The sequence below is a fragment of the Pelodiscus sinensis genome, chromosome 2 (genome assembly GCF_052426305.1).
Source record: "Pelodiscus sinensis isolate ZL-2025 chromosome 2, ASM5242630v1, whole genome shotgun sequence".
NCBI classification, from domain to species: domain Eukaryota; kingdom Metazoa; phylum Chordata; order Testudines; family Trionychidae; genus Pelodiscus; species Pelodiscus sinensis.
Window position 1 is genome coordinate 31,044,755 of NC_143053.1, and position 23,348 is coordinate 31,068,102.

Here is a 23,348-nt window from a genome sequence, read left to right on the forward strand (position 1 = left end):
TAATTTAACTGAATATGTTTAATTATATTTTGCATTTAAACACAGAATTCAGTTTTTATACAGACACCTTCCATATCAAGTTAAAGGTTTCAGCCCATGAAAACTTTTATGGATAACAGGCCAAATTAATCTCTGATGTAGCTCCAGTAATGGAAATGAACTGATGTGAGGAATGAATCTGATCTAAGACAATAATAAAGGATTATATTGGAAACACTGACATGATCTTAATCATGTAATTTCTACAGAATATCACTAAAATTACAAAAGGGCTATCTTGAAGGAACCTTGCAAGGTATATGGAGAAAATTCTATGACTATATCACCCTTCCAGATTTGCTGAGAAAAGTCTATATCTATGTGGATCTGCTGATGGTGCTAATTAGGGTTGCCGATTGTGGTTGGACGTATTCCTGGAGATTTAAAGATTAGGCATGGCCTAATGTTCTAATTAAAAGATTAATCTTTAATTACTGACCACTCCAGAATAATCCTGGAGGGTTGGCAACCCAAGTGCTAATTAGCATTTTAAAAGTTGATGTCACCTTCTAGCACACAATGCACATATATCTCATACAGGCACAGAACTACACACATGAAAAGACCAGAATAAAATCATATAAGGGAGAGGGATGTTAGGCTTATTAAAATAGCTTAGGGCTTCCCCCAAATCAGGTGATTGGCATGACAACCATACCATCATCACTTCTAAATACAAAGTTCAGTCCGGGAGTCCTGAGATGCTGCACGTGAAGGAGAGTGTTTGTCTCTTTGAAAGAGTCTAAAACACACGGAGAGAGGAATCCAGCAGGGTTGCAAAATGTTACTTTTTTTCTGTTTTACATGTGTCTAATTTAGACTTAAGGACATAGTACCAAATCCTGCTTTTGGTCACACTCATGCAGTCTGAGTAACAGCGCTAGAGTGTGACACTCTGAGGCCCTATGCTATGTCAAGTGTATAGCCCCCTATCATAAAAAAAAAATTCATTATTTTCACAAAAAGGTAATTGAATATATAAACATGCTAGCTTTGTGTTCTCTTAAGAAAACAAGGAAAATTATGCCTCTTTTCATATGAATAAATGAAAAAAAAAGATTTTGTTAGGGAAATACAAAATTTATCAAGACTATATATAAAATATATTTACAAATGTTTATTCCAATTTAATTTGTGCTATCAAGCAATTAATTGTTGGGATTTTTCTCTTGCCATAGTATAAAAATGTGGTGAAGGTTCCTGAAACTAACAGGGAAGCCAATATAAATTTATCCTTTTCAAGATCCACTTGCCCCAGGTCCATAAGATGATCGCCTACAAACTCCGTCATATGGAGCATATGCACTAAAATGCACAGTTGTACATATATCCAGATCAAAGGAAGAAAGAACATACTAACCCTTAAGAAAAGGAAGAAAAACAGGAGTGAAGACATTATACAACTATACATACTAGACCATAAACAAAGGATGATGGACTGCCGACTATTACCAGCCAAAGGGGAATGCTATACATGACATCACTTCTAGGATAAATCCCATCTGAGTATGAGCTTGGTAGGATTGCTTCACAGCACTCCTGTCTCCGACCACACATTGTTCCTGATTTTATCTGCAGTGCGATTAATTATTTAAATAAGTTATGAAGGCACAGATGGAATTTTACCAGTAGCAGGTGGCCAACAAAATGCTGCCTTAGAATATTGATAACAAGCTTATTCATAGAAATACTAATTTTACAAGTGCAATTATCAATTTTTCTCAGCCCTGGACTTCCACTTGTCAATAATGAACCATTAGTGAAGGGTAAAGATAAAATAAGGGTATTTAGTTAGCCAGATGTGTATATTTTTGTCTTATTTGAACAAAAATGTCTATATTTGTAGAGACTTTTCCTCATATCTCCTTTAGTTATCAACCAATTTTGATAAAAATTTGAAACAGGGTCAGTTTTTTTTCTTTTTTAGAGGCCCCTCATATTGTAAGACCCTAACCTGTATTTTATGTTTTTGCTTAATCTGGAACTGTATCATGTAATTTATAATCTGTGTCCAGTTACAAAAAGATCCACACATAGGAACGACAATTCATATCACACAATTTTTAATCACAAAGACAAGGTAGGTGAGGTAATATTTTTGCTGGACCAAATTCTATTAGTGAAAAGAGAGAAGCTTTTGAGCTACAATGAGTTTGTCTTCAGACTCAAACTCTTGTGTCTTTTGCCAATGAAAGTTAGTCCAATAAAGGATACTACCTCATTCATCTTGTCTCTTTGATATCCTGGGACTAACACAGCTGGGACAACATTACAAACAATTTCTAATCACCATAGCCAAAAGGAAAGACTCCTTGTCTCACACTGTAGGCAAAAGCCTAAGGGTCTTTTAAGAAATCAGGATTAAAAAACAAAACAAAAAAACAAAACTTTTGCTCTCATGAGCGTGCAGCAGAAACGAATACCAATGCTAGAGACGTTCAACTGAAAACAGCCTGCGGACAAACCCCAAATATTTAAATCTAAGAACTCTTGAGCTCAAGTGCCCAATCTAATCTCAATTTCTGTGATGATGCATAGGGAGAGAGGTGTCTTATTTAAACAGCCAGGGATCTGCCTCAAGGCATCACACTGCACATAGATCAACGTCAGCAGCTTGAATTGTAGTCTGAAGAAAATAGGATGCCAGTGCAGTCTTCAAAAAAATCACAACAATGTGCTCCCTGGGGCTAATGCCACCAAGCAGGTAGCAGATACTGCTTAGTGAAAATAGTGATCATGATAGGCACCAGATTCATGATGCTGGAGACTGAAACCTTCTATCCACAACTAAGTGCAAATAAGCAATGTCATTGCAAGACAGCCTTGCAATGTGCCTTAACTCTGACCCGAAGGAGCCACTTTTAAGGGGAAAGGATGGTTTAGTGAAGTCCATGCGCATTTGATCTTTGGCATCTCTACAGAGAGAGCCAACAAGAGTGACAATTCTGATGAGGTGACTTGTTTATTCTCTCTCCGAAGTACCTGAGTATCTTAAAGTAGCTCATTTAAAAAGACAATCAATGTGTTTCATGTGTTTGTTTCCTTATTCTCTCCAAGACAGAAGTGCACATACTGGAGTGTTATGTTTTGGAATCTTTTTAAGCAAATCTTGCTATATATTTATTATTGCAGTGTTGTTGTAGCCATGTTAGTGACAGAAAATTAGAAAGGTAAGATGACTTCTGTTGGTGAAAGAGACAAGCTACCCAGAGATTTTCAGGTTTCAGAAAGGTATTCAAAACATCGTAGCTAAATACAAGATGAAAAATATTTTTGAAAGCATAAGGAGTTCACATATGTTGCAAGAGACCATTCAAGATGAAGTGGGCAATTAACACCCCTGCAGTCATCGGACAAAGGAAGTTTAAGTGGTTTCTACATTGTTGTAATGAGACATATAACCACTGTCTCTACTAAGTGCAGATTTTTAGTGGCTAGTAAAGTTATGAATTTAATATCTATGTTTATGTTAGAAAGGCAATGTCAAAGAACTGCTCCTTGCACTTAGATTGGAAGGTGGAAAGGTTTGTGGACTTCTTAGTTCCTGTCGGAGTTCATTCTACAGTCTTGGGCTGACCTATGAAAAAGTTTTATCTCCTACAGAGAGGAGTTTTACCTTTACTGTAGAAAATTTCTTGTGCCAATTGAACAAAGTTGTTGACAATAGTCTTCATCCCAGAGCTTTGGAAATCTTTTTGATCTGCTGGGTCAAAACCACTGAGCACTTTGATGGTAAGGATTGAGACCTTGAACTCTGTTCAATATGCTAAGGCAAGCCAGAGTAGGAAGTAGAGGACAGGTTATCTGTGCTTGCAATAGTCTGTGTTGCAAAGGTGTTGTGTTCCATAGCACTGAAAGCTTCATAACCAGATATATCACACTGCTGTAGTCCAGCTAAGAGGTAAGGAAGGCAAGAATAACTGAGGATAGTTCATCATTGTCAGGATGGGATGGAATCTGCTAGCCAATCAGAGTGAGGAATCCAGAAGTACTCTTAAGCCATAGACTGGATGGATCAGTTGTAGATGTGTATCTTCTAAAAAAGGATACTGATTTGTGACTGCAAACTCTTCAGCGTGCTTACCTCTGCCCACCAACATCACCTGCTGCTCAGATTCAGCTTCAATCCAAAGCTGCTCTTATCCAAGTGCTGGGACATCCTGGTGGCACTGGCATGGGCCTATGTGGTAAAGCATAGGCAGAGCTGTGTACCTTTTGCATACTTCTGTCATTTTAGTCCATGTCATCCGACCAGTTCACCAGTTTCCTAGCGGCTACATACAGATAATGAATAGGAATAGAAAGAGAATTGTTCCTTGTGGGACTTCACAAGTGAGGGCTTTACAATGCAGGAGCCATTTCTGATCACTACTTGTTGGGTTTGTCCCCGCAGGAGGGAGTCAAGCCATGTTAGCACATTACCCTGGATGCTTGTCACCTGTCTCGGGTGAGACAGCACTACCTTATGGTAGACAATGTAGAATGCTGTGGAGAGGCCCAGGAGGATGAGAAGGGATTGTCTCTGGAGACAGGAGACAATCAGTGCCACTAAAGTTGTTTCAGTTCCATGGCTTGACCTGAATCCGGACAGTGCCACATCTCCAATACTAGCTTCCATTAGATGAACTTGTAGTTGGTCTTAGGCTAGCTTCTCTATGAGTTTGCCTAGGGATAGAAGACTTGATGAAGAGGAATGGTGGCTAAAACTAATGTATTCAGTGTGGATTTCTTCAATGGGAAGAAACCCTCTGAAAAAACCCCACTGGGACCTGGACAGAGGCCTCTGGTTCATTTCTAACAGATCACCAGGAAGCCCTCAGGCAATAACAACTGTTGGCTGCTGCCAACTGGGCTAAATTACAACTAGTGACTAGTAAAAGTGTAAATCTCTGTAACCTATTAACACTTCCCTGCTATTGTTATTTCACATCACAAATCTAGTTTTACAGAAAGAATGTAAAGATATGTATTTCACTGACCTGAAGTTGTTCAACTTGAAATCACATTTAGCCTCCTATATTTCGAGTGCATCATTAAGGCTACGTCTAGACTACAAAGGTTAGTCAGAAAAAGATATGCAAATTGTGAATTGCAATTTGTGTATCTTGTTCTGCTTTTCTGTCAAAAGAGGCTTTTCCAAAATCTACATCTACACGGTGCCAAATTTCAGAAAAACCTTCTCTTTCAACACATCCCTTCATCCTCAGAGAATGAGGTTTACAGGGATGGCAAAAGAATGTGTGCGCTTTTTCAAAAAAAAATTCAAAAGAGCAAACACGTTCCCTGGACAAGGCATTGCTTTTCCAGGATACCTCCAGTATCCAGAAAAGTGCTGCAGTCTAGACGTAGCCTTAGAGGTTTATCTTCACAACTTTCCTTCCCCTCTTTCTCAGTCATGATATCAACATGTTTGGCACGGTTAGGCTCTAGCAGAGTGATTGAAATGTTAATGGTTCTCAAGATATTCTAAAGAAAATTTGGATCTTTTTTAACTGTTGCTTGAAAAGCAGAGGGACAACGATTTGTTTGCTTCACTGAGCACCAGAGTTGGTGATTTAATGCATATTTTATTTTCTAAAAATAGCCTGCCTTCCTCCCTCCCTCTGCTGCACCAAGAGTGCTTGAGTGTGGAACTGGCATAATAAGGTCACTACTGCAGTGCAGTGCAACAAACTTGTCAGTAAATGTTAATATCAAACACAGTGTTTCAAGATTATTGCTTTATTCAGCTCACTGGCTTAGGGAACAGCTTCATGTCATGCAATTTACTGCTTAAAGCAATGAATGATGCATAGAATTAAAAAAAACTTTCATTTAAAACCAGAATAAGAATAAGCATTTAAAATGTAAGGGTCATTGACATATCCCTATTTCCTTGTAAATTCTGATAATACCTGCATGTCTATTGTGCCCATCACCAGAGTACTTAGGCTTTTTGGCTCCTAGTAAATCTGTGCTACAATGCTGTAACTGAAAAATCTCCTGTTGCCGGGAAGTCCTCTAGCGGTACTTGTCTTCCATTAAGGCTGTCCAGTGCCTTAACACAAGACCATTATTCCCCTTGACCATGTCAAGATTCCATACATTGATACGGCAGAAAATGCCAAAGAGGGACAACAAATATTGGAGCACTAAAAATATTTCCAAGCGAAAAGAGAGTGAAGAGATTAGCAGTGGACTATTTATTTTTCAGGAGTGATGAATGAAAGGAGTGATAACAGAAAATTGTAAAATAATGAGAGATAGAGAGAAAGACAACCAACCAATCACTCTTATGCTTTCACACAGTAGAAAAACAAGATGAAGCACAATTAAAAGTCTAAAGATCTAAAGATGATTAAAAGTATTGCTTCTAAACATATTATTGGGGAATAAATTCTGCCAGTCTTTTAAAATGGTGAAATAGTTATATGATAAATGAAAATACACAAAGTTATACTAGTTAGAAAAAAATGACAAGAGATATAAATCTCCATGCTTCAGCACATAAGACAACCACTAACGGGCAGGATTCAGGGAGAAAGTTCTTATATAGATATTTTATTATATAATTGTCCATTATGTAGATTTCTTCATCTGAAGTACTTAGCGCTGGCCATTGCAATAAGATTCTAGACTGGATAGATAACTAATCTGATCCACTATGGCAATTACTAGTTTCATGGCTCTTGTGATACAGGGCCTATGGGAGTTATGATCTGCCATACTTTTTGTTTGTTGTTTGAAGGAGCTTCTAAAAGGTTTGAAATCTAGAAGCCTCTGTTAATTGGCTGAGCCTCAGTCAGGGGGAGGGACTACCAAGGCTTGATAAGCCTGTGAGTCAGCAACCAGGGAGCTTGCGAACAGAAGCGGCTAACAGGGAGTTTAGAGAGGGAGGTTAGAGGGGGAGGTTAGAGGATGCTAGTGACTCCTGACATTCTTTAAACCTAACTTTTATAATAATCTATATTCCAGAGATTTAATAAGCCCAGTTTATACTTAAACTTATTCATTAAAAAAATGGAGACAGAAGCCCAGCAGCAGAGTGGGGGCTATCCTGTTTATTGCGTCGAGTGTAACATGTATGATTACCTGCCCTGTGGGCGGGTGGCATATGTGTGCACCCGTTGCAAGGAGCTCCTGACCCTCAGAGACCAAGTTCTGGCTTTGGAGGCCAGGGTGGCTGAACTAGAGGAGCTAAAGGAGGTAGCGAGCTATGTTGATGAGACTTTCCGGGACACTGTAGTACTGTCCCACCTCCAGTCTGAGAGCCCCAGTGCTCTTAAGGAGGATGAAAGTCTCAAGGGAATAGAGAATTCAATGGGAGCAGAGGGAAACTATCCAATAGTTGGGACCCTCCTTCCCGAGGGTGTTGAGGTATCCTCTCGCACTGAGGATACCTCTGAGGGGGAGGGAATGCCAGTTGTTAGGAAGAGACAGGTGTTAGTAGTGGGTGATCCGATCATTAGAAACATAGATAGTTGGGTTTCTGATGACCGGGAGAACCATATGGTCACTTGCCTGCCTGGTGCAAAGGTTGCGGATCTCTCGAGGCATCTAGATAGACTTATATGAAGTGCTGGGGAGGAGCTGGTGGTTGTGGTACATGTAGGTACCAATGACATAGGGAAGGGTAGGAGAGATGTCTTGGAGGCCAAATTTAGGTTGCTGAGAAAGAGACTGAAATCCAGGACCTCTATGGTGGCATTCTCGGAAATGCTTCCAGTTCCATGCGCAGGGCCAGGTAGGCATGCAGAGCTTCAGAGTCTCAATGCGTGGATGAGACAATGCTGTAGGGAAGAGGGGTTTGGATTTATCAGGAACTGGGGACACTTTGGGGAGAGGGGAAGCCTATACAGGAAGGATGGGCTGCACCTAAACCAGGGTGGAACCAGACTGCTGGCACTAAACATTAAAAAGGCCGTAGAGCAGTTTCTAAACTAAGAGATGGGGGAAAGCCGATTGGTGCGGAAATGCATGTAAATCGGAGGGAGACTTCTCTTAGAGGAGAATCCATTGATAGAGATTCTCTAAGCTGTAGTCAGAAAGAGAGGAGGGGAGAGGACAGACCATGGGCCAGAGCAGACAAACAATCGCATATAAAGGAATCCAGTACATCAGGGAAGGGCAGAAAAATAAGAAGTGGCAAATTTTTAAAGTGCTTCTACACAAATGCTAGGAGTCTGACCAATTAGATGGGTGAACTAGAGGACGTCATATTAAAGGAGGCGATTGACATAATAGGCATCACTGAAAACTGGTGGAATGAGGAAAATCTGTGGGACACAATCATACCGGGATATAAAATATATCGAAAGAATAGAGCAGGCCAGGTGGGTGGCAGAGTGGCACTGTATGTGTAAGATAATGTAGAATCAAATGAAATAAAAATATTAAACGAATGAACATGTTCCATAGAATCGCTTTGGATATTAATTCCATGCTCCAATAATAAGAAATTAGCAGTGAGGATATATTACCGACCACCTGACCAGGACAGCAATAATGACATTGAAATGCTGAGGGAGATTAGAGAGGCTACCAAAATAAATAACTCTATAATAATGGGAAATTTTAATTATCCCCATATTGACTGGATACAGTCACCTCAGGAAGAGAAGCAGAGATAAAATTTCTCAATGGCTTAAATGACTGCTTCTTGGAGCAGCTGGTGCAGGAACCCACAAGGGGAGAGGCAATTCTTGATTTAGTCCTGAGTGAAGTGCAGGATAAGGTCCAGGAGATAACCGTTACAGGATCGCTTGGGAATAGTGACCATAATATAATAACATTTAACATTCCTGTAGTGGGAAGAACACCTCAGCATTCCAGCACCCTGGCATTTAATTTCAAAAAAGGGGAATTACACAAAAATGAGGAAGTTAGTTAAACAGAAATTAAAAGTGAGATAAATAGAAAGGAACATAAACACTGTCAAATCAAGTGTAAAAATGTAATAAGAAAAGCAAAAAAAGATTTTGAGGAACAGCTAGCCAAAAACTCAAAAAGAAATAACAAAACGTTTTTTAAGTACATTAGAAGCAGGAAGCCTGCTAAAAAACCTGTGGGTCCCCTAGATGATCGAGATATAAAAGGAGCAATCAAGGATGATAAAGCCATTGTGGATAAACTAAATGATTTCTTTGCTTCAGTCTTCATGGCTGAGGACGTTAGGGAGATTCCCAAATCTGCACCATCCTTTGTGGGTGATGAATCTGAGGAACTGTCCTGGATTGAAGTGTCATTAGAGGAGATTTTGGAACAAATAGAAAAACTTAATGTTAACAAATCTCCGGGACTGGATGCCATTCATCCAAGGGTTCTAAAAGAACTCAAATGGAAAATTGCTGAACTATTATCTGCGGTTTGTAACCTATCCTTTAAATCAGCTTCCGTACCTAATGACTGGAAGGTAGTCAATGTGACACAAATATTTAAAAAGGGCTCTTACAGAAGTCTAACTTCAGTACCGGGCAAATTAATCAAAACAATAGGAAAAAATAAAATTGTGAGGCATGTAGAAGAACCCTGTAAAGGGAAATCATGTCTTACTAATTTATTAGAGTTCTTTGAAAGAGATAACAAACATGCAGACAAGGGGGATCCAGTAGATATAGTATTCTTAGATTTTCAGAAAGCAAGGTCCCTCACCAAAGGCTCTTGTGTAAATTACATGGCCATGGGATAAGAGGGAAGATCCTTTCTTGGATTGAGAACTGGTTAAAAGACAGGAAACAAAGGGTAGGAATAAATGGTAAATTTTCAGAATGCAGAGACCTAACTAGATGTGTCCCTCAAGGGTCAGTCCTGAGACCAATCCTTTTCAACTTATTCATAAACGATCTGGAGAAAGGGATAAGCAGTGAGGTGGTAAAGTTTGCGGATGATACAAAACTGTTTAGGATAGTCAAGACAGAAGCAGACTGTGAGGGACTCCAAAAAGATCTCACCAAACTGAGTGATCGGGCAACAAAATGGCAAATGAAATTTAATATGGATAAGTGTAAAGTAATGCACATCGGGAAAAATAACCCCAACTATAGGTACAGTATGATGGGGCATAATTTGGCTATGACAAATCAGGAAAGAGATCTTGGAGTTATCGTGGACAGTCCTCTGAAAACTTTCACCCAGTGTGCAGCGGCGGTCAAAAAGGCAAATAGGGTGCTAGGAATTATTAAGAAAGGGGTAGAAAATAAGACACAGAATATCTTACTGCCCCTGTATAAAACTATGGTATGCCCACATCCTGAATTCTGTGTACAGATGTGGTCTCCTCACTTCAAAAAAGATATTTTGGCCTTGGAAAGGGTTCAGAAAAGGGCAACTAAAATGATTAGAGGTTTGGAACGGGTCCCATATGAGGAGAGGTTAAAGCGACTGGAACTCTTCAGTTTAGAAAAGAGGAGACTGAGGGGGGGGATATGATAGAGGTCTATAAAATCATGAGTGGTGTGGAGAGAGCGAATAAAGAAAAGTTATTTATTAGTTCCCATAATAGAAGAACTAGAGGACACCAAATGAAATTAATGGGTAGCAGGTTTAAAACTAATAAGCGAAAGTTCTTCTTCACACAGCGTGTAGTCAACCTGTGGAACTCCTTGCCAGAGGAGGCTTTGAAGGCTAGGACTATAACAGAGTTTAAAGAGAAGCTAGATAATTTCATGGAGGTTAGGTCCATAAAAGGCTATTAGCCAGGCGATAGAAATGGTGTCCCTGGCCTCTGTTTGTCAGAGGCTGGAGAGGGATGGAAGGACACAAATCACTTGATCATTGTCTTCGGTCCACCCTCTCTGGGACACCTGGTGCTGGCCACTGTGGCAGACAGGATACTGGGCTAGATGGACCTTTGGTCTGACCCAGTACAGCCATTCTTATATTCTTACGTTCTTATACTTAACATGTGATGCCACCTTACATGCAGAATTAAAAAGTTAAATCTGTTCAGTCAGTCAAATACTGCAATTGTGGGTGTCCCTGAGTGCTTTAAAATTTAGCTTCTCTGACTGCTTTCTCCCAAACCATCTCTTTTTCTTCCTAGCCTCCCTTTTCCCATTGATCTCCATAGTGAATTAGTCTTGTATGAGAAATTATGCAGGTGGTTCCACTCCACATCATTTGTCTAACTGAAGATCTCTTCGGTTCGCTTGTTTCCTCAATGATGATCTGAGAGATCATCCTATTTTGTAAGCCTATACTCTGAAAAATTGTATCTAGCAGATTGTAAAAAATTATTTCAATTAGTATCTCTCTGTACATGATCCTGACATTTACAATTAATCTTTAAGCAAATTAATCTTTTGTGGAAGGTCAACATGCTCGCTAGCAATAATAAAAAGAAAGCCTCTATCACTGTCCTTGGGAAACATCTGTTCCACAGCAATTTTAATGTAAAGAATCACTGAATCAAAAAGACTACATGATTTCTGTAAGGAAGACAGGAATTGCCACTAGCAATCGAGCTAGTTTGGTATTCTGACTTTGACAAGGGTCAGCATTAGATGCTTCAATGCAAAGTGCTAGAATCCCTATGATGGATGGTGATGGCACAACTTGCCCGTAGGGGAAATTTTCTGAACCATTATCAGCTAGTGGTTGGCTAATGTCCTGAAGCACAAAGGTTTATATATTGTTTATATTTTGCCACTGTGCAAATCCTTACCCTTATAAATGTCAAATCCTTTTTTTCAATCTTGCTAGGAGGGTAAAGCAAAGGAGATAATGTAAATTAAGGGCACTTATTAAAGTATACTGAATGGAGCAATAAAATACGAAGTTAATCAGGCACGCTGGATTCTTAAGGAAAAAGGTCCCCAGTATCCAGTCTACCAGTTCTGAGTAATCTCAACTGAGCAAATGGCCTACAGACAACAGAGGCAAATAGAGAAAGAGAGAAAATGGTCCTGAGTGAAAACTTGAATCTCAGGGCCAAGAACCTTATAGAGTAGGGTGGGGTAAGGTTCCCTTCTCTCCCAATTGATCAATCAATCTAACCAATACCAAAATACTAGGTGAGAAAACTGCACAAAAATTCCCCGGCCTTAGTGTGAAGTCAGAAAATAAATAGGGACTTTTTGCCTGTGGACTTTCAAAAGGACTTGGTGGTGATGGGGAACTTCAACTACAGGCAGTCCCCAAGTTACGCGGATCCGACTTATGTCGGATCCGTACTTACGAACGGGGCTTTTCTCACCCTGGAGGAGGCGGGCGGCGGGACCGCCCAAACGTGCCGAGGTCCCACCGCCCGCGTCCCCCAGGGCGAGAAAAGCTGCTCCGCGTCTCCCTAGTCTGCTAGGGGGGGCCCCCAGCAGACCAGGAAGACGCAGAGCAAAGCTGCGGAGGACGCAGGCAGTGGGACCGCCCAGATGCGCCGCGGTCCCGCCGCCCGGGTCCTCCGCAGCTTTGCTCTGCATCTCCCTGGTCTGCAGACCAGGAAGACACGGAGGACCCGGGCGGGACCACGGCGTGTCTGGGCGGTCCCACCGCCCGTGTCCGCAGCTTTGCTCTGCGTCTCCCTGGTCTGCTGGATCCCCACCCCAGCAGACCAGGGAGACGCGGAGCAAAGCCGTGGAGGACCCGGGCGGGACCGCGGTGTGTCTGGGTGGTCCCGCTGCCCGCACCCTCCGCAGCTTTGCTCCACGTCTCCATGGTCTGCTGGGGGTGGGGGGGGGGGCGCAGCTAGTGGGCCCTCCCCCCCCCCCAGCAGACCAGGCTTTTCTCACGGACGCCTAGGGCAGAGCAGCTGGGGTGCTGCTGGGTTGGTCCAGTAACGCCGCTCCTCGGCGCTACTGGACCAACCCGGCAGCACCCCAGCTGTTCTGCCCCAGGAGTCCTGATTCAGCTGCTGCTGATCAGTTTCAGCAGCAGCTGAATCAGGACGCCTGGGCAGAGCAGCTGGGGTGCTGCCGGGTTGGTCCAGTAGCGCCGAGGAGCGGCGCTACTGTACCAAACCAGCAGCACCCCAGCTGCTCTGCCCCAGGCATCCTCAAGTCAGCCGCTGCTGAAACTGACCAGTGGCTGACTACAGGAAGCAGAGACAGAGTTGCTCTGCCCCGGGCTTCCTGGAATCAGCCGCTGATCAGTTTCAGCAGCAGCTGACTTGGGGAGACCTGGGGTAGAGCACCTGGGGTGCTACCGGGTTGGTCCCCACAGCACTGAGGTGCGGTGCTGCGGAGACCTACCTGGCAGCGCCTCAGGTGCTCTGTCCCAGGGGTCCAGATTCAGCTGCTGTTGAAACTGATCAGCGGCTGATTCCAGGAATCCCGGGGCAGAGAAACTCTGCCTCGGGCTTTCTGTAGTCAGCCGCTGGTCAGTTTCAGCAGCGGCTAAATCTGGACGCCAGTTCCAACTTAAGTACAAATTCGACTTAAGTACAAACCTACAGTCCCTATCTTGTACGTAACCCAGGGACTGCCTGTATCCATGCATCTGTTAAGAAAACAACACAGCAAGGCACAGATTATCCAACACATTCTTGGAATACATTGGAGACTTTTTTTTGTATTTCAAAAGGTGAAGAAAGCTACTGGAGGGAAGCTGTTTTAGCTTTCATTTTGACAAAAAGGGAGGAACTGGTTGAGAATTTGAAAGTGAAAGGCAGCTTGGGTGAAAGTGATCATGAAATCACAGAGTTCATGACTCTAAGGCAGACATGTCAAACTCGAAGCCTACTGAGGGTGGCACAAATGAAAAATGATAGCTTTCAGGGCCACCAAAGAAAATGTATTTCTATCAGAAAGTCATAATTATTTATTACTAGCAGAAATACCTGGCGTCACCCAGGGAAAATATAGTAAAAGGTGTGATGAATGAACCATGTCAATTACATTAACATAGCATATTTTAGTCGAAATACTTTTCTCTTATATATTACTTTAAGAAATTAACATAGCTAGTGATGTGCTTACATAACGCATTACATTTAACTCATTTCTTGATAACAAAAGGTGTGGTGAATGAACTACATAAATTACTTTAACGTAACATATTTTATTGGAAATACGTTTTCTTTTATCATATTATTTTAAGAAATTAACATAGCTAGTGCTGTGCTTACAAAGCGCATTCCCTAGTGGACAACAGATGAACTACTTAGTTCATAGCCAGAGGGAAAGGATCTCGTAGTTGCAGTTTATGTAACACACTTAACAGAAGAGTCCCACAAATGCTTATGATCAGGCACTACTAAAAGCTAATTATCAGTGGGCCCAGTTGGGGCTCGGGGAGAACCGGGGGAACTGATTTTGAGATATAACCAATCCAGTTACTTAAGTTAGGAAATCAGTAGTACCCGTTCAAAATTTTGCGTTTCTAGCTCTTACCGTTTCGGAGATCTTTCGGGACAAACAAACAAACAAACTTTCGAAAATATTTTTTGAAAATGTAGTAGATTATGTTTTAGATATATTTTATAACTTTTCAGGTCTTGTTTTAATATAATACAATAATTTGACGTGTAAAATTGTTATTTGCCCATATACAATAATTTTTAATTTAAATATAAATGTAAAGTACTTTTTAATTTTTTGTATGATACATAACATGTTTTGTTGAAATAAAAACAAGTATAGACTGTGGTTAATCAAATAGAAAATTTCAGATACTTTGTAAGTTTGAGGTTTTGCATAAAAATATAATATTCATGCAGTTGCAAAATTTACATGCAAGTTGCAAATAATTGACATATTTATTGATATAAAATTAATATACATTTTATGATTTTATTTGGGAATCAATTAAAAAACCCAAAATGTTAACAGAATATCCCCCTTGTCTCCCACAAAGCCAGGCACTCCCATAGCTCCGTTCTAACCCAATACCCCTCCACTTCCCCAGAGCCCTCATCTCCCCCCCCCCCAATCCAATGCCTCATCCCTCTCCCAGAGCTAGGCAGGCACACACCCACTCTAACCCAATGCCCTCCCCTTCCCCCAAAGCCAGGCACTCCCAGCCCCCCCTAACTTAATGCCTGGATCCCGGAGCCACCGCCACTGCCACACCTTTCTTCCTCAGGCACTGGGGTGGTGAGCACAGCGGCCAGCTATGAGCGCTTGATGCCTGTGCAGAGCGGCTGGTTGGCCTTGAGCATATGCTGGAGTGCCGAGTGTAGAGCAGTCCAGCCAGCTGTGAGCACCTGCTGGGTGCCATGCGCAGAGCGGCCCAGCCGGCCGTGAATAATCACTGAAGTGCTATGCACAGAGCGGTCGGTCAGTCAGCTGTTATCTGCACTTGGCCACGTGCTTCAAGTGACCAGCAGGCTGCACTCTATTGTTTTATAAAAATATAGTTGCACTCTGAAAAAAATTTTGATCAGGCCTCATGCGGCCTGTTTGACATGCCTGCTCTAAGGAATGGTAGAAGGGAGAACAGCAAAATAAGGATGTATTAGCAAGAGTTTTATAAGCAAGACACAAGGAGTAAATTTGCCTGTTCTACTTCGGGCTAATCAGGCCTCAAATGGAGTATTGTGTCCAGTTCTGGGCACCACATTTCAGGAAAGATGTGGATAAATTGGAGAGGGTCCAGAGAAGAGCAACAAAAATGATTAAGGGTCTAAAAAGCATGACCTATGAGGAAAGACTGAAAGAACTGTGTCTGTTTAGTTTGGAAAAGAGAAAACTAAAAGGGGACATGTCAGCACCTTTCAAGCACAGGTTGTTTCTTCCTGGTCTGGCACCCTCAAGACCTGACTGGTTGTGGATTTTTCCAGACCAGGGGAGGTCATTTCTGGCCCCCTGTTGCTGCTCTGCCACCCTCTGGACTTCCTGGCTCCCCCACACCCCAGCCCACTCTCCCCCCCGCAAACACACATACAATCAGCCCAGCTGAGCTGCCCGATGGGTTTATCATACAGACTGCATGAGTGTCTCAGTTTAGGGCTGAGTCACTGAAAACCCACTGAGAAATCACAGACAGGATTCTCCACAAACTGAGAGAGTGCAAGGATGTATTCAACCAGAGGGCACCTAGAAGAGGTGTGTGACATCAGCAAGCCAAATACTTGCAAATAACGTCTTTCAATCAATCCTGAGTGTGAAATAAATTGTGAAATAAATTCAACATTACCAAAAGAAAGTCCTATCATTCTGAAAAATAAATAATCTAAAGAAATCACTTGCTCACAAGCCAAAAAGAGGTGGTAAATTCATCAAGAAAATATTCACAGTGAATTATAATCTTAGTTCTAACAATATTATAAGTGTTTTATAGAAGAAGGGAGGAAAAGAGATAATAAAATAGAGATAGAAGAAAAGAATGAGAAATTATTCCCTTCCATTAGCTCTCATTTGTCTAGTTCTGACTCAGATTTAGTATTAATGGCCAAATTTCTGTCTGCTGTCAAGAGGGCAGATAGAGTGGGAAAAAAGAGCTGGAAATGATAACACTGCAGCCCAAAAGTCAATACAGCATGTCACGTGTTGGTGGAAAGCAACATAACAAACTGGTACTGTTAGCTTTTCCATTTCAGTAAGTGAGAAATCTATTTTGGACATCAGACTGAAGATCATGGAAGTCAAAAGGGAAGGTAAAGTAAAGAGTAATACCTGATTGTAACTGCTATATAATATTATTTGGCTGGATCTTCAATACATGTCCCTTTAACTTCACTGGGAACTGCTTGGTACTCAGTACTTTTGAAAATATAGTATGGTGTCGGTAGTGCTAAAGAAAAGCATCGGGCAAATTATGCATCTGCATATTCCCAAAGCCCGGGAACTGAGCAGTTGAAAAGTTGCTCTATTTACTGCCCACATCTGATGACATTATGCTAGAATTTTCCAAAGCCAGGATCTTTACAATGTGTTATGTGAGAAGCAAGTTTTAGCACATACATCTGGATTAATAGTCCTGTGTACTGACAACCTTTGCAACACCACGTGGTCACTATAACTGGCTGTGCATGTTGAAGGGCATAAGCTCAGCATTGTACCAAAGACTCTGGGCAGATACTGGGAGGACTGCCTGACAGGAAAATAATTGCCAATGTAACACCTTTATTGCAGGTGTAGGGAGCTGAGTGAGACCACAGCAGAAAGGTACAAGTTTTTCTACTGCAATGAAGGGACAGGAACATAAAACTCAGCTCAAAAAAAATGCAACTCAAACAAAATGAAGGAACATATTTTAGACACCTGCTTGTAGCATCAGGAATGGAAGCAAATTCCAATAAAATCAAAGCAGAGATTATGCCAGCTTTTGTCACGAGTGCTTTATAGGCATAATAAATGTTAGTTCTAAATTCTGTCCACACCTGGTGCACTAGTGGAACCCACACAACAGTTCACATGGTAGGACATTAAGTGAGGCTCGGAAGGTTCCTGTGATGGGACAGCAAAGAGTTAAAAAGGAGCTCTGGGATCAGGAGGCCCCACCCCTCTGCTTGCATGATCCATTCGGAGGCGGGATTTAAAAGGGACCAAGCTGGCTCAGCTGAGGTGGATAGATTGCCTCAGGGAACTCCAGAGGAGGATCATCAGTGAGTGACAGCTCTTATGGGCTGGAGATATGTATACAGCCCATGACACGGTGCTTGCTGGAACAAACTGTGGCATGCCACAGGAAAGGCGAGGTAGGATGTGACCCAGGGAGGCTGACTTGCGGCATCCCATGATGAAAGATGCTAGACAGGCCTCACAGGATTTTGGGTCAAAACCCAGTGGAGCTGGAAGGCTCAGATTTCCCTACCCCCTTACTGTAACTACTAGGCATGGTGACTGCAAGAGACTGTAACCACTAGGCAGAGTAACCGCCAATTACTGTAACCACTAGTTAGGATGGCCACCCAAAACAGTGGCTGCTAGGTGGGGCAACCACCAAAGATTGTGATCCCTAGACAGGGTAACTGACAGACTGCAACTGCCAGGCAGCAGACTTTCCACCTGTTCACAGTTCCCAACAACAAACCTTTGCAAGCTGAAACAAAGGCTAATGGATTCCCCTGTCCTGAATTACTATCTGCCACAAAAACCAGACACACCAATGTGACACACTGAGAAAGGATTGGGTTCTGCTCTTTCACAGGAGCAGCTGGTTCACTTAGCTAGACACTGAGCACTGAAAGAGACTGAACAAGGATATGCCTAAATGGAAAAATAGCTTCTGGCTGTAGTATTAGAAGTGGAGTGAATCCAGCAGTACACCTGTGGCTACTGAATAATAGTTGCAATCAGACCACAAACCCCTAAATATCAGCATGGCAAGCCCCTTTTTAGTGCTCCCTTGATGCACTTCCAGAATCAAGAGATCAAGTATTGTTTAGGATAATTGCTGGTGTTAGCTAACACGTAGAGCAGTGTGTATATCCAGCATCAGTGAACTAAGGGAAGGGGATCAGGATATTAAATCTGTATCTCCTCATTTCAGCAGCAAAGCAAAGAGGCTAGGGAAAGGAACATTCCACTACAGGCAGCCAAGAGAGCAATACAAAGTGGCCAGAAGACAAAAGCCAAATACTGGCAGAAGAAGAACAGTTTTTCCAAATTATAGATGAGCTGAGGGTTCAGGATGACACCTTGACTTAGAACCCCAGGAAGCACTGGGGAGTAATTACTTCAAATTACTCTGGGGAATAGTTATTTCGAAATAGCAACAGTGGAGCATCCACACTAGTGCTATTTTGAAATAACAATTTTGAAATAAGTGTTATTCCCTGAGGAAAGCAGGAGTACAGATTACGAAATAACCAGCCCATTATTTTGAAATAATGGGCTTGATAGTGTGGATGCTCTGCTTATTATTTCAAAAGGGGGGGGTTATTTCAAGATAACTCCCTAGTGTAGACCAGGGCTGAGGGCCCATTTTGTGATATATGGGGTTTGAGATACTGCATTCAACAGCAGCAGACCCTAATGTGCTTCAGAAAAATTCAGGAATTTGCACATAGATGGGAGCTGGATTACCCTATCTCCACCTTAGAATACCCATCAAATAACAGTAAGGTGGAATCAGCTGTAAAAACAGTTAAGAGAATGTAACAGAAAGCTGTTTCTTTTTATTCCTTGTTAGTATTTTTGGCACACCAGAATATCCCATCACAGGGGTGCCAAAATAGTGCAGCACAGGCACTAATGAGAGAAAGAACCAAAACCCTGCTTCCAGAGAGAACCAAAACCCTGCTTCCAAAACCTGTTGCAGCTGGAAGAATGGATACACTGATGAAAGGAAATGGCCAACAATCAGAGAAAGCCAGCTCTAAAGTATGACAGATCAGCCAAGCATATACCAGTCCTGGAGATGGCACTCCTTTGGGGATCAGCCATTAGAGATACCAGGCAGAGTGGACTAAAGGAGTTGCAAGAAGCAGGCTACATAAAAGTTAAGTGCAGTGATATTCAGCTTTGAAGCACCTAATTTCCTTTGTGGATCTAGCCCAAAGTGCACAGCAAAGATACAGGCCCATAGCAAAGCATAATCTTTTTCTTCATTCTGTTACTATGGTGATAGCAGTGCTGTTGCATAGCTTGTTCTGTTATTTCCAGTACTGCAGCAAGAGCCTTGATAGGGCATAGAAGATGTCTTCTATCCATGTATTTCATGCCTTTCACAAGCAAGTAGAGAGAAAAAAAATTTTTTCCTGTTTATTTCATGCTCCAACTTTGTTGGAGTGTCATGTCACTGCCAGATACTTCTTAGTGGTTTGAATACTGGTGTCTACATCTTTGGTAATGGGTGGGATGCAAATGACTGAAGTACCAATTCTATAAATACACGTACTTAATTTTACTGCCATAAGTATCCTTATTGCTGCCTTAAGTCATCTATGTATATATAGCCCCTTATCCAACTAGTTCTGTGAAATTCTTTATAAAACAATGGCCAACTTAATCTTGCTATGTGAAAACTGTTAGAAATGTATAACATATACATTTTACCCTAGATTTCTCATTTCTGGAATAAACAACAAGGAGCTGAAGTGAATAGGACTACTCAAGATAGGCTAGTTAAGAGCCCCTGCACAAGTATTTGGTGGATCAGGGCCTAAAAAGCTGGAATCAGAGAACTGCTTCATTCACCCTTCCTCACAGGAATACCTAGCTCCACAAACATTCTCACAATTCAGCCTCCCAGCCAAGGGCTTTGAAATGTCCCCTCCCCACAGCTCCCAGACACCTGCTACATGTGCATCCCCATCACCAGGGCCTCTGTCAGTCACCCCAAGGCCACCTTTTTGGGGTTCATGGAGGGAAAGCATCTCGAGGGGAGGGGCTGTCCCCCAGTTCCTGCCCTGCCACACAAGCCCTGGAGCTGGCTTTGTATGTCTAACAGCAGTCTGGGCTCTGCCATCTAGATCAGAGAAGCAGCCTCTGCTCAGCAGGGCTCCCAGATAGGTGCCCCTGGAGTGGGATTGGATTGCTCCCTGGAGGCAACAAGATGAGTAGGACCTGGTGGAGGTGGCACTGGCTATAGGATCCATAGTACCAGAGTCCTTGTGGTAGGGGAGGCTGCTATGAGGAAGTGTCTGGGGGTGTGGGCCATGAGGAAGTGTCTGGGAGTGAAGGCCTGGGCTATGGGCTGGTGGAGTTGGAAAGGAAAAACTATAGGGCTATGGAATGTGTGGTTGGGGAAATGGACTCCTCAGGCCCTATACCTGAGTACTCCATTGCTCCACTAGGCACACAGTCCTCCAGAGGCCAAGAGTAGCCAGGAGGAAATACTGACCAGCCACGAATGAGGATGCTGTTTAAGAAGGCTAGCCAACTTTTGCTTGGGGCAGAACAGCATGCGATTGGGTCAGGAGAGAAGCTATTCAGGGCTAACTCAGAACTCAGGCCCAGGCCCAAGCCCAGGCCTAACTCAGGGCCTTTCACTAAGCACTGCAAATAGGTGCTTCAATTTTGAAGGTACTACTCCCAATTGTTTTGTTTTAAGATGCAAGTAGTCAAATCCTGATTTGTTATTTTGTTACTTGTTTAGAGACTGACTTTAAGCTTATGGCATGTGCTACCCTGTTCCAAGCAGGTAGTTAAACCTTACAGACCAAGATGTGGAGTGGTTGCAGTACCAAGTATGACCCTGAAGGGGGCACTGCAGAGTAGTCCTGCCTGCCACAAACTCCTGCCCAACTTACACCAGCAGGATGCTCCAATGTTCTTTCACCAGTGCAGAAACATTGCCTCACACTGTCCTCTGCTTTGGCCCAGAAGAATCAAGATAGCATTACAAATCCTTACATTACTCTTAATTATATGTATTTATAAAGCATGTGTTTCCACAACATTTCTTATTTGCTGGGCTAGAGTATTTGTATTCTGTTAACGGTTTTTATATTCTGTTAACATTTTCAGTTTCCTTGGGCCTATATCTTCTTCTTATTTATTTTAGAAATGTGCGTCTGTCCCTCTGTCAGTCTGTTTGTCACAGCTGTTCCCCACTCTGTCACTCCAAGTGTAGAAGGCGGAAACCCGCAAGAAACCTTAAATACTTTGCCTGTATAAGCTCTGCTTACAAAAACTCCACAAGGTCACAGATGTCCTGCCCTTAGGAGGTAGCTGCCACCATCAAGCGTAAAAACAAAACCCCTTCTTCTGAAACCCAGGAAAAAGCACTTAAACTTCTTCAAGAGGGGTACCTCCCAAACTCTTTTACCACAAGAGAGCTTGAGAAAAATAGAAAACAAACTGCAATCTCTGATAGCTGACCTCTTCGGGCACCTCTAGACTACGTTTTTCTTTCAAAAGAAGATATGCAAATTCGGCATGAATTTGCATATCTTCTTCCTATCGCTTTTTCGAAAGAGGGTTTTTCGAAAGAGCAAACAGTCAAGATGTGGTTCTTTCAGGGAAAAAAAACCCTTTTTTGAAAGAACCATTCTTCCTCAAAAAATGACTTCTGGCTTTTTTGAAAAAAGCTTTTTTGAAAAAGTGATCGGAAGAAGATATGCAAATTCGCACTGAATTTGCACATCTTCTTTCAAAAGAAAAACATAGTCTAGACATGCCCTTAGTCTTAGACACACATACACAGACCCCTGCTACTTTCCAGGACACAACAATCAAATCATTGCCTTAAAAAATGTGATTTTTATTAACAAAACAAAAAGATATATTTAATAAAGCATACTTGTTTGCTAGGTCTTACAGAGCAACTGAATAAAAACAAAGTAAAACACAGAGAAACATAATATCTCTGGGTGCAGCTTAGCTGAAGGGGGGGCAGGCACATGGCCTTAGCACAGAGAAGTTTAACCAAACAACAAAACAAAGAAAATAACCTGCTAGTGACTAAATATACATTTTCCTATCTACTCACAATCAATACTTCAAGGTCCAGTACATTTCCATGCCCAGTATTCCTTGTAGGTATGGTAGTTCAGTCTGGATTAATTCATCTTGTTTCCCCCAGCTCCTAGCTTAAATCCCACACAAAGGAACAGCAGACAGGTTTATCTGTTCAATTTAAATTTCAAGAATCTTTCCAATTGGCTTGCCTACCTGAGTTTAACCCTTTAGTCACCAAGTGCTGGCCAGTACTCCTCCTTTCCATCACACCATTTGTTCAAGAACTCCTCCTAAACAGTAAGAGCGAGGACAAACACATTTGGTATGGGATGGAATTCAATTGTTTCTCATAAAATGGAAAGAGCTGAATCTGCTAGAATGGACAGTTACACTGTAGAATGACCATGGGGAGGGAGGGCAGTAAGGGTATGTCTACTCTTGCTCCCTATCTCAAGATAGGGATGCAAATGTAGTGTACCGAAATTGCTAATGAAGCACGGGATTTAAATATCCTGCACTTAATTAGCATAATCACATCCAGCCACCATTTTGAAATTACATTATTGTGAAATACAATGCCCAGTGTAGCAGTGTTATTTGGAGAGAAAACCGTTCTTTCAAAATAATTGTTACTCCTCATATAATGCAATTTCGGCATACTATATTTTCATCCCTATATTGAGATAGGGAGCAAGTGTAGCAGAGATTGAGACTAGGACGGCTATAACCCCATTGGGCCAGCAGAGGGCAGGGGTGGAGAAAGGGACAGCTATCTACTATATATTTCAAAGAGTTTTTCTCTGTGTCTATCTGTCTATGTGTCTGTTTGTCTCCCAGGGACATGCAACCCTCCCCCTGTTGTTCCCACTGCAGCTGCACCAGCCATCAACAAGTGCTTCTTACCTGGTCCCAAGCTGCTGCAGTGAAAGAAGACTGAGTTTATCCTCCCTCCCTGAGGTAGCCTGCATACTTAAATCCTCATCCCCAGGCCCACCCCCAAACAATGATTTAAATGAAGAAAAACAAAACTGATTTAAGGACCTGAGCAATTCTGGGTAAATCTTTTAGTTACATGTGAATATATAGTTTCATTTTTTAATTTTGACCTCCTTA